The following is a 14,463-nucleotide window of genomic DNA, read 5'->3' as shown; positions in this document are numbered from 1 at the left end:
AGAGGAAACTCGTACCCACGGAGGGTGGGCGGGTCACTCACGGCGCAATCGGTAGCGTGCAAGACTGTTAAAAAAGATGCAAACCAATCATCTACCAGGGAAACAAGTCACGAGTAGTCACGAGTTCGAATCCCAGATAAGGCATGTAACCTTCCCCTCGGATACGAGCTGGTCACGTGATCGGGAAGGCGCGAAAACGAATGCACGCTCTCCTCGGTCCCGGCAAATTACCTTTTGCATTAAAAACTGGTATAGTTTCGCATAAGAGATCGATTTGACAACAACTTTTGCTGGTCCTTATCAAAATGTCTGCCTCGTCGATAACACTTCCTTACTCTTCATTTAGAGGATCTTAAAATGATGCCTAGGCGGGGATGGTCATTGATCACTATAATTTACCAGCTACGCAACAGATCAAACTTGAATTGAGTCAGTATAGCTGACTCGGCATGGCGCCACGGACGTCCTACTGCCCTTTTGTCCCAGAGTGATGTCTTCTCGCTGGGATTGTCAGCAAAATGGGGATTGACAGAAAAATAAAGTGTTCTGTCGGCGGAATTGTTCGCCAAATATGTTCTCTTTCTCAAAATTCACATGGTTGCAATTGCTTGAATGGAAAACGCACCAGCTTTAGCACATTTGAACGTTTTTTAATGTTTCCCTCTTTTCAGGGGCTTGCTTAAACTGAAATCGTCACACTGTGCTCTTTCACGTCGTAGGTGATACCAAACTAAATCTCATCTCAGAACAAAGTCATAGTGAAAAAAGGAATCTATGTGGGAAAACTCCGTGTTGGCTTCTCAGCCATCTACTTCAACGTTCAATGATAATACAATTTTCGGGGAAAATCGTTGTGCGGGATGAAATTCATTTTTACGGTACAAGGGCTACCGATTGGAATTTCGGACATTTGCATGTGCATTCAAACTGGCCCTCTTCATGACAAGGCAGAAAATCTGCATTTGATCTCGAGTTTTTCGACGAAGCTTCCGCGGTTCCGTGGTAACTCCGATGACTGGGACGCTGCTATGGACACATTCGTAGGTTCGAGTACTAGAACGTGCACCTCCATTTTTGTTGCAGGAAATCATTTTTAAAATTTTGCTTTGGTTACTATAAGAGGAAACTCGTACCCATGGAGGGTGGGCGGGTTACTCACGGCGCAATCGGTAGCGTGCAAGGCTGTCAAAAAAGATCCAAACCAATCATCTACCATGGTAACGAGTCACGAGTAGTCACGATGCACGCTCTCGTCGGTCCCGGCAAATTACCTTTTGCATTAAAAACCGGTATAGTTTCGCAGAAGAGATGGATTGGACAACAACATTTGCTGGTCCTTATCAAAATGTCCGCCTCGTTGATAACACTTCCTTACTCTTCATTTAAAGGATCTTAAAATGATGCCTAGGCGGGGATGGCCATTGATCACTATAATTTACCAGTTAAGCAACAGATCAAACTTGAATTGAGTCATTATAGCTAACCCGCCATGGTGCCATACACGTCATACTGCCCTTCATCTCAGAGATCTGTCTTCTCGCTGGGATTGTCAGCAAAATAATTAATTTTTTTTCGAAAGTCACGTCACCGCTTTTGCTTTTCTCAATCTTACATTTTGTTGTTTTTTGTAATGCCATCCCCTCCTCTAGGGCCTTGTTTCTCAAGATTGTTCATATTGTCCTACAGTACCCGGGGCAACTCCACTGTGGCCATTAGAAATGGCAAAGACTACTCAATTCCAAAGCTGCTAAAGTGTGAACCGCTTTAGCTCTCGTCGTGCTCGATAACTTCACAGGTGAAGTCAGACGTAATCTCACTGTAAACCAAAATGAAAATAAAAGCATCAGACATCATCTGGCTAGTTACGTTCCGGGCAGTCTTATAAACAAAAGCGATCAAACATGATATTGTTTCGGTAGCACCACGTCATAGCGCATGTAAACTGCGTTAAGCAGGAAAAGAAAGTATTCTGTCGGCGGAATTGTTCGCCAAATATGTTCTCATTCTCAAAATTCACATGGTTGCAAGTGCTTGAATTGAAAATGCACCAGTTTTAACACATTTGAACGTTTTTTAATGATTCCCTCTTTTCAGGGGCTTGCTAAAAATGAAATCGTCACTCTGTGCTCTTTCACGTCGTAGGTGACACCAAACTAAATCTCATCTCAAAACAAAGTCATGGTGAAAAAAGGAATCTATGTGGGAACACTCCGTGTTGGCTTCTCAACCAAGGTCTCATGTACATCATCTACTTCAACGTTCAATGATAATACAATGTTCGGGGAAAAGCGTTGTGCGGGATGAAATTCATTTTTTATGGCTCAAGGGCTATCGATTGGAATTTCGGACATTTACATGTGCATTCAAACTGGCCCTCTTCATTACAAGGCAGAAAGTTTGCATTTGATCTCGAGTTTTTCGACGAAGCTTCCGCGGTTCCGTGGTAACTCCGATGACTGGGACGCTGCTATGGACACATTCGTAGGTTCGAGTACTAGAACGTGCACCTCCAATTTTGTTGCAGGCAATCATTTTCAAAATTTTGCTTTGGTTACTATAAGAGGAAACTCGTACCCACGGAGGGTGGGCGGGTTACTCACGGCGCAATCGGTAGCGTGCAAGGCTGTTAAAAAAGATCCAAACCAATTATCTACCATGGTAGCGAGTCACGAGTAGTCACGAGTTCGAATCCCGGATGAAGCATGTCACCCTCCCCTTAGATACGAGCAGATCATGTGATAGGGAAGGCGCGAAAACGAATGCACGCTCTCGTCGGTCCCGGCAAATTACCTTTTGCATTAAAAACCGGTATAGTTTCGCATAAGAGATCGATTTGACAACAACTTTTGCTGGTCCTTATCAAAATGTCTGCCTCGTCGATAACACTTCCTTACTCTTCATTTAGAGGATCTTAAAATGATGCCTAGGCGGGGATGGTCATTGATCACTATAATTTACCAGCTACGCAACGGATCAAACTTGAATTGATTCATTATAGCTAACCCGCCATGGTGCCATGCACGTCATACTGCCCTTTCATCTCAGAGTGCTGTCTTCTCGCTGGGATTGTCAGCAAAATAATTAATTTTTTTTTTTCGAAAGTCACGTCACCGCCTTTGCTTTTCTCAATCTTACATTTTGTTGTTTTTTGTAAGGCCATCCCCTCCTCTTAGGGCCTTGCATCTGAAGACTGTTCATATTGTCCTACAGTACCCTGGGCAACTCCACAGTGGCCATTAGTAATGTCAAAGACTACTCAATTCCAAAGCTGCCAAAGTGTGAACCCCTTTAGCTCTCGTCGTGCTCGGTAACTTCACAGGTGAAGTCAGACGTAATCTCACTGCAAACCAAGATGAAAATGAAAGCATCAGAAATCATCTGGCCAGTTACGTTCCGGGCAGTCTTATCAATAAAAGCGATCAAACTTGATATTGTTTCGGTAGCTTTCCCGCTTTAGCACCACGTCATACCGCATGTAAACTGCGTTAAGCAGAAAAATAAAGTGTTCTGTCGGCGGAAGTGTTCGCCAAATACGTTCTCTTTCTCAAAATTCACATGGTTGCAATTGCTTGAATGGAAAACGCACCAGCTTTAGCACATTTGAACGTTTTTTAATGTTTCCCCCTTTTCAGGGGCTTGCTAAAACTGAAATCGTCACTCTGTGCTCTTTCACGTCGTAGGTGATACCAAACTAAATCTCATCTCAGAACAAAGTCATAGTGAAAAAAGGAATCTATGTGGGAACGCTCCGTGTTGGATTCTCAACCAAGGTGTCGTGTACATCATCTACTTCAACGTTCAATGATAATACAATTTTCGGGGAAAATCGTTGTGCGGGATGAAATTCATTTTTACGGCTCAAAGGCTACAGATTGGAATTTCGGACATTTGCATGTGCATTCAAACTGGCCCTCTTCATGACAAGGCAGAAAGTCTGCATTTGATCTCGAGTTTTTCGACGAAGCTTCCGCGGTTCCGTGGTAACTCCGATGACTGGGACGCAGCTAGGGACACATTCGTAGGTTCGAGTACTAGAACGTGCACCTCCATTTTTGTTGCAGGAAATCATTTTTAAAATTTTGCTTTGGTTACTATAAGAGGAAACTCGTACCCACGGAGGGTGGGCGGGTCACTCACGGCGCAATCGGTAGCGTGCAAGACTGTTAAAAAAGATGCAAACCAATCATCTACCAGGGAAACAAGTCACGAGTAGTCACGAGTTCGAATCCCAGATAAGGCATGTAACCTTCCCCTCGGATACGAGCTGGTCACGTGATCGGGAAGGCGCGAAAACGAATGCACGCTCTCCTCGGTCCCGGCAAATTACCTTTTGCATTAAAAACTGGTATAGTTTCGCATAAGAGATCGATTTGACAACAACTTTTGCTGGTCCTTATCAAAATGTCTGCCTCGTCGATAACACTTCCTTACTCTTCATTTAGAGGATCTTAAAATGATGCCTAGGCGGGGATGGTCATTGATCACTATAATTTACCAGCTACGCAACAGATCAAACTTGAATTGAGTCAGTATAGCTGACTCGGCATGGCGCCACGGACGTCCTACTGCCCTTTCGTCCCAGAGTGATGTCTTCTCGCTGGGATTGTCAGCAAAATGGGGATTGACAGAAAAATAAAGTGTTCTGTCGGCGGAATTGTTCGCCAAATATGTTCTCTTTCTCAAAATTCACATGGTTGCAATTGCTTGAATGGAAAACGCACCAGCTTTAGCACATTTGAACGTTTTTTAATGTTTCCCTCTTTTCAGGGGCTTGCTTAAACTGAAATCGTCACACTGTGCTCTTTCACGTCGTAGGTGATACCAAACTAAATCTCATCTCAGAACAAAGTCATAGTGAAAAAAGGAATCTATGTGGGAAAACTCCGTGTTGGCTTCTCAGCCATCTACTTCAACGTTCAATGATAATACAATTTTCGGGGAAAATCGTTGTGCGGGATGAAATTCATTTTTACGGTACAAGGGCTACCGATTGGAATTTCGGACATTTGCATGTGCATTCAAACTGGCCCTCTTCATGACAAGGCAGAAAGTCTGCATTTGATCTCGAGTTTTTCGACGAAGCTTCTGCGGTTCCGTGGTAACTCCGATGACTGGGACGCAGCTAGGGACACATTCGTAGGTTCGAGTACTAGAACGTGCACCTCCATTTTTGTTGCAGGAAATCATTTTTAAAATTTTGCTTTGGTTACTATAAGAGGAAACTCGTACCCACGGAGGGTGGGCGGGTCACTCACGGCGCAATCGGTAGCGTGCAAGACTGTTAAAAAAGATGCAAACCAATCATCTACCAGGGAAACAAGTCACGAGTAGTCACGAGTTCGAATCCCAGATAAGGCATGTAACCTTCCCCTCGGATACGAGCTGGTCACGTGATCGGGAAGGCGCGAAAACGAATGCACGCTCTCCTCGGTCCCGGCAAATTACCTTTTGCATTAAAAACTGGTATAGTTTCGCATAAGAGATCGATTTGACAACAACTTTTGCTGGTCCTTATCAAAATGTCTGCCTCGTCGATAACACTTCCTTACTCTTCATTTAGAGGATCTTAAAATGATGCCTAGGCGGGGATGGTCATTGATCACTATAATTTACCAGCTACGCAACAGATCAAACTTGAATTGAGTCAGTATAGCTGACTCGGCATGGCGCCACGGACGTCCTACTGCCCTTTCGTCCCAGAGTGATGTCTTCTCGCTGGGATTGTCAGCAAAATGGGGATTGACAGAAAAATAAAGTGTTCTGTCGGCGGAATTGTTCGCCAAATATGTTCTCTTTCTCAAAATTCACATGGTTGCAATTGCTTGAATGGAAAACGCACCAGCTTTAGCACATTTGAACGTTTTTTAATGTTTCCCTCTTTTCAGGGGCTTGCTTAAACTGAAATCGTCACACTGTGCTCTTTCACGTCGTAGGTGATACCAAACTAAATCTCATCTCAGAACAAAGTCATAGTGAAAAAAGGAATCTATGTGGGAAAACTCCGTGTTGGCTTCTCAGCCATCTACTTCAACGTTCAATGATAATACAATTTTCGGGGAAAATCGTTGTGCGGGATGAAATTCATTTTTACGGTACAAGGGCTACCGATTGGAATTTCGGACATTTGCATGTGCATTCAAACTGGCCCTCTTCATGACAAGGCAGAAAATCTGCATTTGATCTCGAGTTTTTCGACGAAGCTTCCGCGGTTCCGTGGTAACTCCGATGACTGGGACGCTGCTATGGACACATTCGTAGGTTCGAGTACTAGAACGTGCACCTCCATTTTTGTTGCAGGAAATCATTTTTAAAATTTTGCTTTGGTTACTATAAGAGGAAACTCGTACCCATGGAGGGTGGGCGGGTTACTCACGGCGCAATCGGTAGCGTGCAAGGCTGTCAAAAAAGATCCAAACCAATCATCTACCATGGTAACGAGTCACGAGTAGTCACGATGCACGCTCTCGTCGGTCCCGGCAAATTACCTTTTGCATTAAAAACCGGTATAGTTTCGCAGAAGAGATGGATTGGACAACAACATTTGCTGGTCCTTATCAAAATGTCCGCCTCGTTGATAACACTTCCTTACTCTTCATTTAAAGGATCTTAAAATGATGCCTAGGCGGGGATGGCCATTGATCACTATAATTTACCAGTTAAGCAACAGATCAAACTTGAATTGAGTCATTATAGCTAACCCGCCATGGTGCCATACACGTCATACTGCCCTTCATCTCAGAGATCTGTCTTCTCGCTGGGATTGTCAGCAAAATAATTAATTTTTTTTCGAAAGTCACGTCACCGCTTTTGCTTTTCTCAATCTTACATTTTGTTGTTTTTTGTAATGCCATCCCCTCCTCTAGGGCCTTGTTTCTCAAGATTGTTCATATTGTCCTACAGTACCCGGGGCAACTCCACTGTGGCCATTAGAAATGGCAAAGACTACTCAATTCCAAAGCTGCTAAAGTGTGAACCGCTTTAGCTCTCGTCGTGCTCGATAACTTCACAGGTGAAGTCAGACGTAATCTCACTGTAAACCAAAATGAAAATAAAAGCATCAGACATCATCTGGCTAGTTACGTTCCGGGCAGTCTTATAAACAAAAGCGATCAAACATGATATTGTTTCGGTAGCACCACGTCATAGCGCATGTAAACTGCGTTAAGCAGGAAAAGAAAGTATTCTGTCGGCGGAATTGTTCGCCAAATATGTTCTCATTCTCAAAATTCACATGGTTGCAAGTGCTTGAATTGAAAATGCACCAGTTTTAACACATTTGAACGTTTTTTAATGATTCCCTCTTTTCAGGGGCTTGCTAAAAATGAAATCGTCACTCTGTGCTCTTTCACGTCGTAGGTGACACCAAACTAAATCTCATCTCAAAACAAAGTCATGGTGAAAAAAGGAATCTATGTGGGAACACTCCGTGTTGGCTTCTCAACCAAGGTCTCATGTACATCATCTACTTCAACGTTCAATGATAATACAATGTTCGGGGAAAAGCGTTGTGCGGGATGAAATTCATTTTTTATGGCTCAAGGGCTATCGATTGGAATTTCGGACATTTACATGTGCATTCAAACTGGCCCTCTTCATTACAAGGCAGAAAGTTTGCATTTGATCTCGAGTTTTTCGACGAAGCTTCCGCGGTTCCGTGGTAACTCCGATGACTGGGACGCTGCTATGGACACATTCGTAGGTTCGAGTACTAGAACGTGCACCTCCAATTTTGTTGCAGGCAATCATTTTCAAAATTTTGCTTTGGTTACTATAAGAGGAAACTCGTACCCACGGAGGGTGGGCGGGTTACTCACGGCGCAATCGGTAGCGTGCAAGGCTGTTAAAAAAGATCCAAACCAATTATCTACCATGGTAGCGAGTCACGAGTAGTCACGAGTTCGAATCCCGGATGAAGCATGTCACCCTCCCCTTAGATACGAGCAGATCATGTGATAGGGAAGGCGCGAAAACGAATGCACGCTCTCGTCGGTCCCGGCAAATTACCTTTTGCATTAAAAACCGGTATAGTTTCGCATAAGAGATCGATTTGACAACAACTTTTGCTGGTCCTTATCAAAATGTCTGCCTCGTCGATAACACTTCCTTACTCTTCATTTAGAGGATCTTAAAATGATGCCTAGGCGGGGATGGTCATTGATCACTATAATTTACCAGCTACGCAACGGATCAAACTTGAATTGATTCATTATAGCTAACCCGCCATGGTGCCATGCACGTCATACTGCCCTTTCATCTCAGAGTGCTGTCTTCTCGCTGGGATTGTCAGCAAAATAATTAATTTTTTTTTTCGAAAGTCACGTCACCGCCTTTGCTTTTCTGAATCTTACATTTTGTTGTTTTTTGTAAGGCCATCCCCTCCTCTTAGGGCCTTGCATCTGAAGACTGTTCATATTGTCCTACAGTACCCTGGGCAACTCCACAGTGGCCATTAGTAATGTCAAAGACTACTCAATTCCAAAGCTGCCAAAGTGTGAACCCCTTTAGCTCTCGTCGTGCTCGGTAACTTCACAGGTGAAGTCAGACGTAATCTCACTGCAAACCAAGATGAAAATGAAAGCATCAGAAATCATCTGGCCAGTTACGTTCCGGGCAGTCTTATCAATAAAAGCGATCAAACTTGATATTGTTTCGGTAGCTTTCCCGCTTTAGCACCACGTCATACCGCATGTAAACTGCGTTAAGCAGAAAAATAAAGTGTTCTGTCGGCGGAAGTGTTCGCCAAATATGTTCTCTTTCTCAAAATTCACATGGTTGCAATTGCTTGAATGGAAAACGCACCAGCTTTAGCACATTTGAACGTTTTTTAATGTTTCCCCCTTTTCAGGGGCTTGCTAAAACTGAAATCGTCACTCTGTGCTCTTTCACGTCGTAGGTGATACCAAACTAAATCTCATCTCAGAACAAAGTCATAGTGAAAAAAGGAATCTATGTGGGAACGCTCCGTGTTGGATTCTCAACCAAGGTGTCGTGTACATCATCTACTTCAACGTTCAATGATAATACAATGTTCGGGGAAAAGCGTTGTGCGGGATGAAATTAATTTTTTATGGCTCAAGGGCTATCGATTGGAATTTCGGACATTTACATGTGCATTCAAACTGGCCCTCTTCATGACAAGGCAGAAAATTTGCATTTGATCTCTAATTTTCCAACGAAGCTTCCGCGGTTCCGTGGTAACTCCGATGACTGGGACGCAGCTAGGGACACATTCGTAGGTTCGAGTACTAGAATGTCCACCTCCATTTTTGTTGCAGGAAATCATTTCTAAACTTTTTCTTTGGTTACTATTAGAGGAAACTCGTACCCATGGGTTTGGGCGGGTCACTCACGGCGCAATCGGTAGCGTGCAAGACTGTTAAAAAAGATGCAAACCAATCATCTACTAGGGTAACAAGTCACGAGTAGTCACGAGTTCGAATCCCAGATAAGGCATGTAACCTTCCCCTCGGATACGAGCTGGTCACGTGATCGGGAAGGCGCGAAAACGAATGCACGCTCTCGTCGGTCCCGGCAAATTACCTTTTGCATTGAAAACCGGTATAGTTTCGCATAAGAGATCGATTTGACAACAACTTTTGCTGGTCCTTATCAAAATGTCTGCCTCGTCGATAACACTTCCTTACTCTTCATTTAGAGGATCTTAAAATGATGCCTAGGCGGGGATGGTCATTGATCACTATAATTTACCAGCTACGCAACAGATCAAACATTAATTGAGTCAGTATAGCTGACTCGGCATGGCGCCACGGACGTCATACTACCCTTTCGTCCCAGAGTGGTGTCTTCTCGGTGGGATTACCAGCAAAATAATATTTAAAAAAATGTGTTTTTCGAAAGTCACGTCACCGCTTTTGCTTTTCTCAATCTTACATTTTGTTGTTTTTTGTAATGCCATCCCCTCCTCTAGGGCCTTGCTTCTCAAGACTGTTCATATTGTCCTACAGTATCCGGGGCAACTCCACAGTGGCCATTAAAATGGCAAAGACTGCAAGCAGGAAAAGAAAGTATTCTGTTGGCTGAATTGTTCGCCAAATATGTTCTCTTTCTCAAAATTCACATGGTTGCAATTGCTTGAATGGAAAATGCACCAGTTTTAACACATTTGAACGTTTTTCAATGATTCCCTCTTTTCAGGGGCTTGCTTAAACTGAAATCGTCACACTGTGCTCTTTCACGTCGTAGGTGACACCAAACTAAATCTCATCTCAAAACAGTCATAGTGAAAAAAGGAATCTATGTGGGAAAACTCCGTGTTGGCTTCTCAGCCATCTACTTCAACGTTCAATGATAATACAATTTTCGGGGAAAATCGTTGTGCGGGATGAAATTCATTTTTACGGCTCAAGGGCTACAGATTGGAATTTCGGACATTTGCATGTGCATTCAAACTGGCCCTCTTCATGACAAGGCAGAAAGTCTGCATTTGATCTCGAGTTTTTCGAAGAAGCTTCCGCGGTTCCGTGGTAACTCCGATGACTGGGACGCAGCTAGGGACACATTCGAAGGTTCGAGTACTAGAACGTGCACCTCCATTTTTGTTGCAGGAAATCATTTTTAAAATTTTGCTTTGGTTTCTATAAGAGGAAACTCGTACCCACGGAGGGTGGGCGGGTCACTCACGGCGCAATCGGTAGCGTGCAAGACTGTTAAAAAAGATGCAAACCAATCATCTACCAGGGAAACAAGTCACGAGTAGTCACGAGTTCGAATCCCAGATAAGGCATGTAACCTTCCCCTCGGATACGAGCTGGTCACGTGATCGGGAAGGCGCGAAAACGAATGCACGCTCTCCTCGGTCCCGGCAAATTACCTTTTGCATTAGAAACCGGTATAGTTTCGCATAAGAGATCGATTTGACAACAACTTTTGCTGGTCCTTATCAAAATGTCTGCCTCGTCGATAACACTTCCTTACTCTTCATTTAGAGGATCTTAAAATGATGCCTAGGCGGGGATGGTCATTGATCACTATAATTTACCAGCTACGCAACAGATCAAACTTGAATTGAGTCAGTATAGCTGACTCGGCATGGCGCCACGGACGTCCTACTGCCCTTTCGTCCCAGAGTGATGTCTTCTCGCTGGGATTGTCAGCAAAATGGGGATTGACAGAAAAATAAAGTGTTCTGTCGGCGGAATTGTTCGCCAAATATGTTCTCTTTCTCAAAATTCACATGGTTGCAATTGCTTGAATGGAAAACGCACCAGCTTTAGCACATTTGAACGTTTTTTAATGTTTCCCTCTTTTCAGGGGCTTGCTTAAACTGAAATCGTCACACTGTGCTCTTTCACGTCGTAGGTGATACCAAACTAAATCTCATCTCAGAACAAAGTCATAGTGAAAAAAGGAATCTATGTGGGAAAACTCCGTGTTGGCTTCTCAGCCATCTACTTCAACGTTCAATGATAATACAATTTTCGGGGAAAATCGTTGTGCGGGATGAAATTCATTTTTACGGTACAAGGGCTACCGATTGGAATTTCGGACATTTGCATGTGCATTCAAACTGGCCCTCTTCATGACAAGGCAGAAAATCTGCATTTGATCTCGAGTTTTTCGACGAAGCTTCCGCGGTTCCGTGGTAACTCCGATGACTGGGACGCTGCTATGGACACATTCGTAGGTTCGAGTACTAGAACGTGCACCTCCATTTTTGTTGCAGGAAATCATTTTTAAAATTTTGCTTTGGTTACTATAAGAGGAAACTCGTACCCATGGAGGGTGGGCGGGTTACTCACGGCGCAATCGGTAGCGTGCAAGGCTGTCAAAAAAGATCCAAACCATTCATCTACCATGGTAACGAGTCACGAGTAGTCACGATGCATGCTCTCGTCGGTCCCGGCAAATTACTTTTGCATTAAAAACCGGTATAGTTTCGCAGAAGAGATCGATTTGACAACAACATTTGCTGGTCCTTATCAAAATGTCCGCCTCGTTGATAACACTTCCTTACTCTTCATTTAAAGGATCTTAAAATGATGCCTAGGCGGGGATGGTCATTGATCACTATAATTTACCAGCTACGCAACAGATCAAACTTGAATTGAGTCATTATAGCTAACCCGCCATGGTGCCATACACGTCATACTGCCCTTAATCTCAGAGACCTGTCTTCTCGCTGGGATTGTCAGCAAAATAATTAATTTTTTTTTCGAAAGTCACGTCACCGCTTTTGCTTTTCTCAATCTTACATTTTGTTGTTTTTTGTAATGCCATCCCCTCCTCTAGGGCCTTGTTTCTCAAGATTGTTCATATTGTCCTACAGTACCCGGGGCAACTCCACTGTGGCCATTAGAAATGGCAAAGACTACTCAATTCCAAAGCTGCCAAAGTGTGAACCGCTTTAGCTCTCGTCGTGCTCGATAACTTCACAGGTGAAGTCAGACGTAATCTCACTGTAAACCAAAATGAAAATAAAAGCATCAGAAATCATCTGGCTAGTTACGTTCCGGGCAGTCTTATCAACAAAAGCGACCAAACTTGATATTATTTCGGTAGCTTTCCCGCTTTAGCACCACGTCATACCGCATGTAAGCTGCGTTAAGCAGGAAAAGAAAGTATTCTGTCGGCGGAATTGTTCGCCAAATATGTTCTCTTTCTCAAAATTCACATGGTTGCAATTGTTGAATGGAAAACGCACCAGTTTTAACACATTTGAACGTTTTTCATTGATTCCCTCTTTTCAGGGGCTTGCTTAAACTGAAATCGTCACACTGTGCTCTCTCACGTCGTAGGTGACACCAAACTGTCCCTCTTCATTACAAGGCAGAAGGTTTGCATTTGATCTCAAGTTTTTCGACGAAGCTTCCGCGGTTCCGTGGTAACTCCGATGACTGGGACGCTGCTATGGACACATTCGTAGGTTCGAGTACTAGAACGTGCACCTCCAATTTTGTTGCAGGCAATCATTTTCAAAATTTTGCTTTGGTTACCATAAGAGGAAACTCGTACCCACGGAGGGTGGGCGGGTTACTCACGGCGCAATCGGTAGCGTGCAAGGCTGTTAAAAAAGATCCAAACCAATTATCTACCATGGTAACGAGTCACGACTATTCACGAGTTCGAATCCCGAGGCATGTAACCTTCCCCTCGGATACGAGCTGGTCACCTAATCGGGAAGGCGCGTAAACAAATGCACGCTCTCGTCGGTCCCGGCAAATTACCTTTTGCATTAAAAGCCGGTATAGTTTCGCAGAAGAGATCGATTTGACAACAACTTTTGCTGGTCTTTTTCAAAATGTCTGCCTCGTCGATAACACTTCCTTACCCTTCATTTAAAGGATCTTAAAATGATGCCTAGGCGGGGATGGCCATTGATCACTATAATTTTCCAGCTCTGCAACAAATTAAACTTGAATTGAATCATTATAGCTAACTCGGCATGGCGCCATGGACGTCATACTGCCCTTTCGTCTCAGGGTGGTGTCTTCTCGGTGGAATTACCAGCAAAATAATATTTAAAAAAATGTGTTTTTCGAAAGTCACGTCACCGCTTTTGCTTTACCCAATGTTACATTTTGTTGTTTTTTTAATGACATCCCCTCCTCTAGGGCCCTGCTTCTCAAGACTGTTCATATTGTCCTACAGTACCCGGGCAGGGGTTATCCTAGAGAGGGGTGAGAAACGTCCATTGTTCTCGTCAGCGAGGCTGGCTTTTTTCAAGGTATGTACGCACAGACAGAAAACCAAGTATTGTGGGAACGTTACTAATGAAGCCACTGGTAGCACTAGTAGATATCAGCCTATAGTCTTGAACAAGCGCCTCGATGACGAGTGAACAGTTGTCAAAAACAAAAGACCCAGGTGTGGTAGTTCGACTACTGTTCATGCGTGCCGCAGAGACCAAACCTAATTGCTCCTCAAGGTCACAAAACAATATCCGGTACTGACGGCTAGGCTCGTCTTAATCATATAAGTAGCGCGTTTCCACCGCCTGACCCGGGGCAATTACACAGTAGCCATTAGAAATGGCAAAGACTACTCAATTCCAAAGCTGCCAAAGTGTGAACCACTTTAGCTCTCGTCGTGCTCGATAACTTCCCAGGTGAAGTCAGGCGTAATCTCTCTATAAACCAAAATGAAAATGAAAGCATCAGAAATCATCTGGCTAGTTACGGTCCGGGCAGTCTTATCTATAAAAGCGACCAAACATGATATTGTTTCGGTAGCTTTTCCGCTTTGGCATCGCGTCACACCGTCTGTAAACCCCGTTCATAAGAAAAAAAAATGTATCCTCTCGGCGGAATTGTTTGACAAGTATGTTGTCTTTCTCAAAATTCACATGGTTGCAATTGCTTGAATGGAGAGCGCAACAGCTTTAACTCATTTGAACGTTTTTTAGTGATTCCCTCTTCTCAGGGGCTTGCTTAAACTGAAATCGTCACACTGTGCTCTTTCACGTCGTAGGTGATACCAAACTAAATTTCAGCTCAAAACAAAGTC

The sequence above is a fragment of the Lingula anatina genome, chromosome 5, assembly GCF_051362555.1.
Source record: "Lingula anatina isolate TDL-2025a chromosome 5, LinAna3.0, whole genome shotgun sequence".
Taxonomy (NCBI): Eukaryota; Metazoa; Brachiopoda; class Lingulata; order Lingulida; family Lingulidae; genus Lingula; species Lingula anatina.
The sequence above is the reverse complement of the archived record's forward strand: the minus strand, read 5'-3'. Positions refer to the sequence as shown.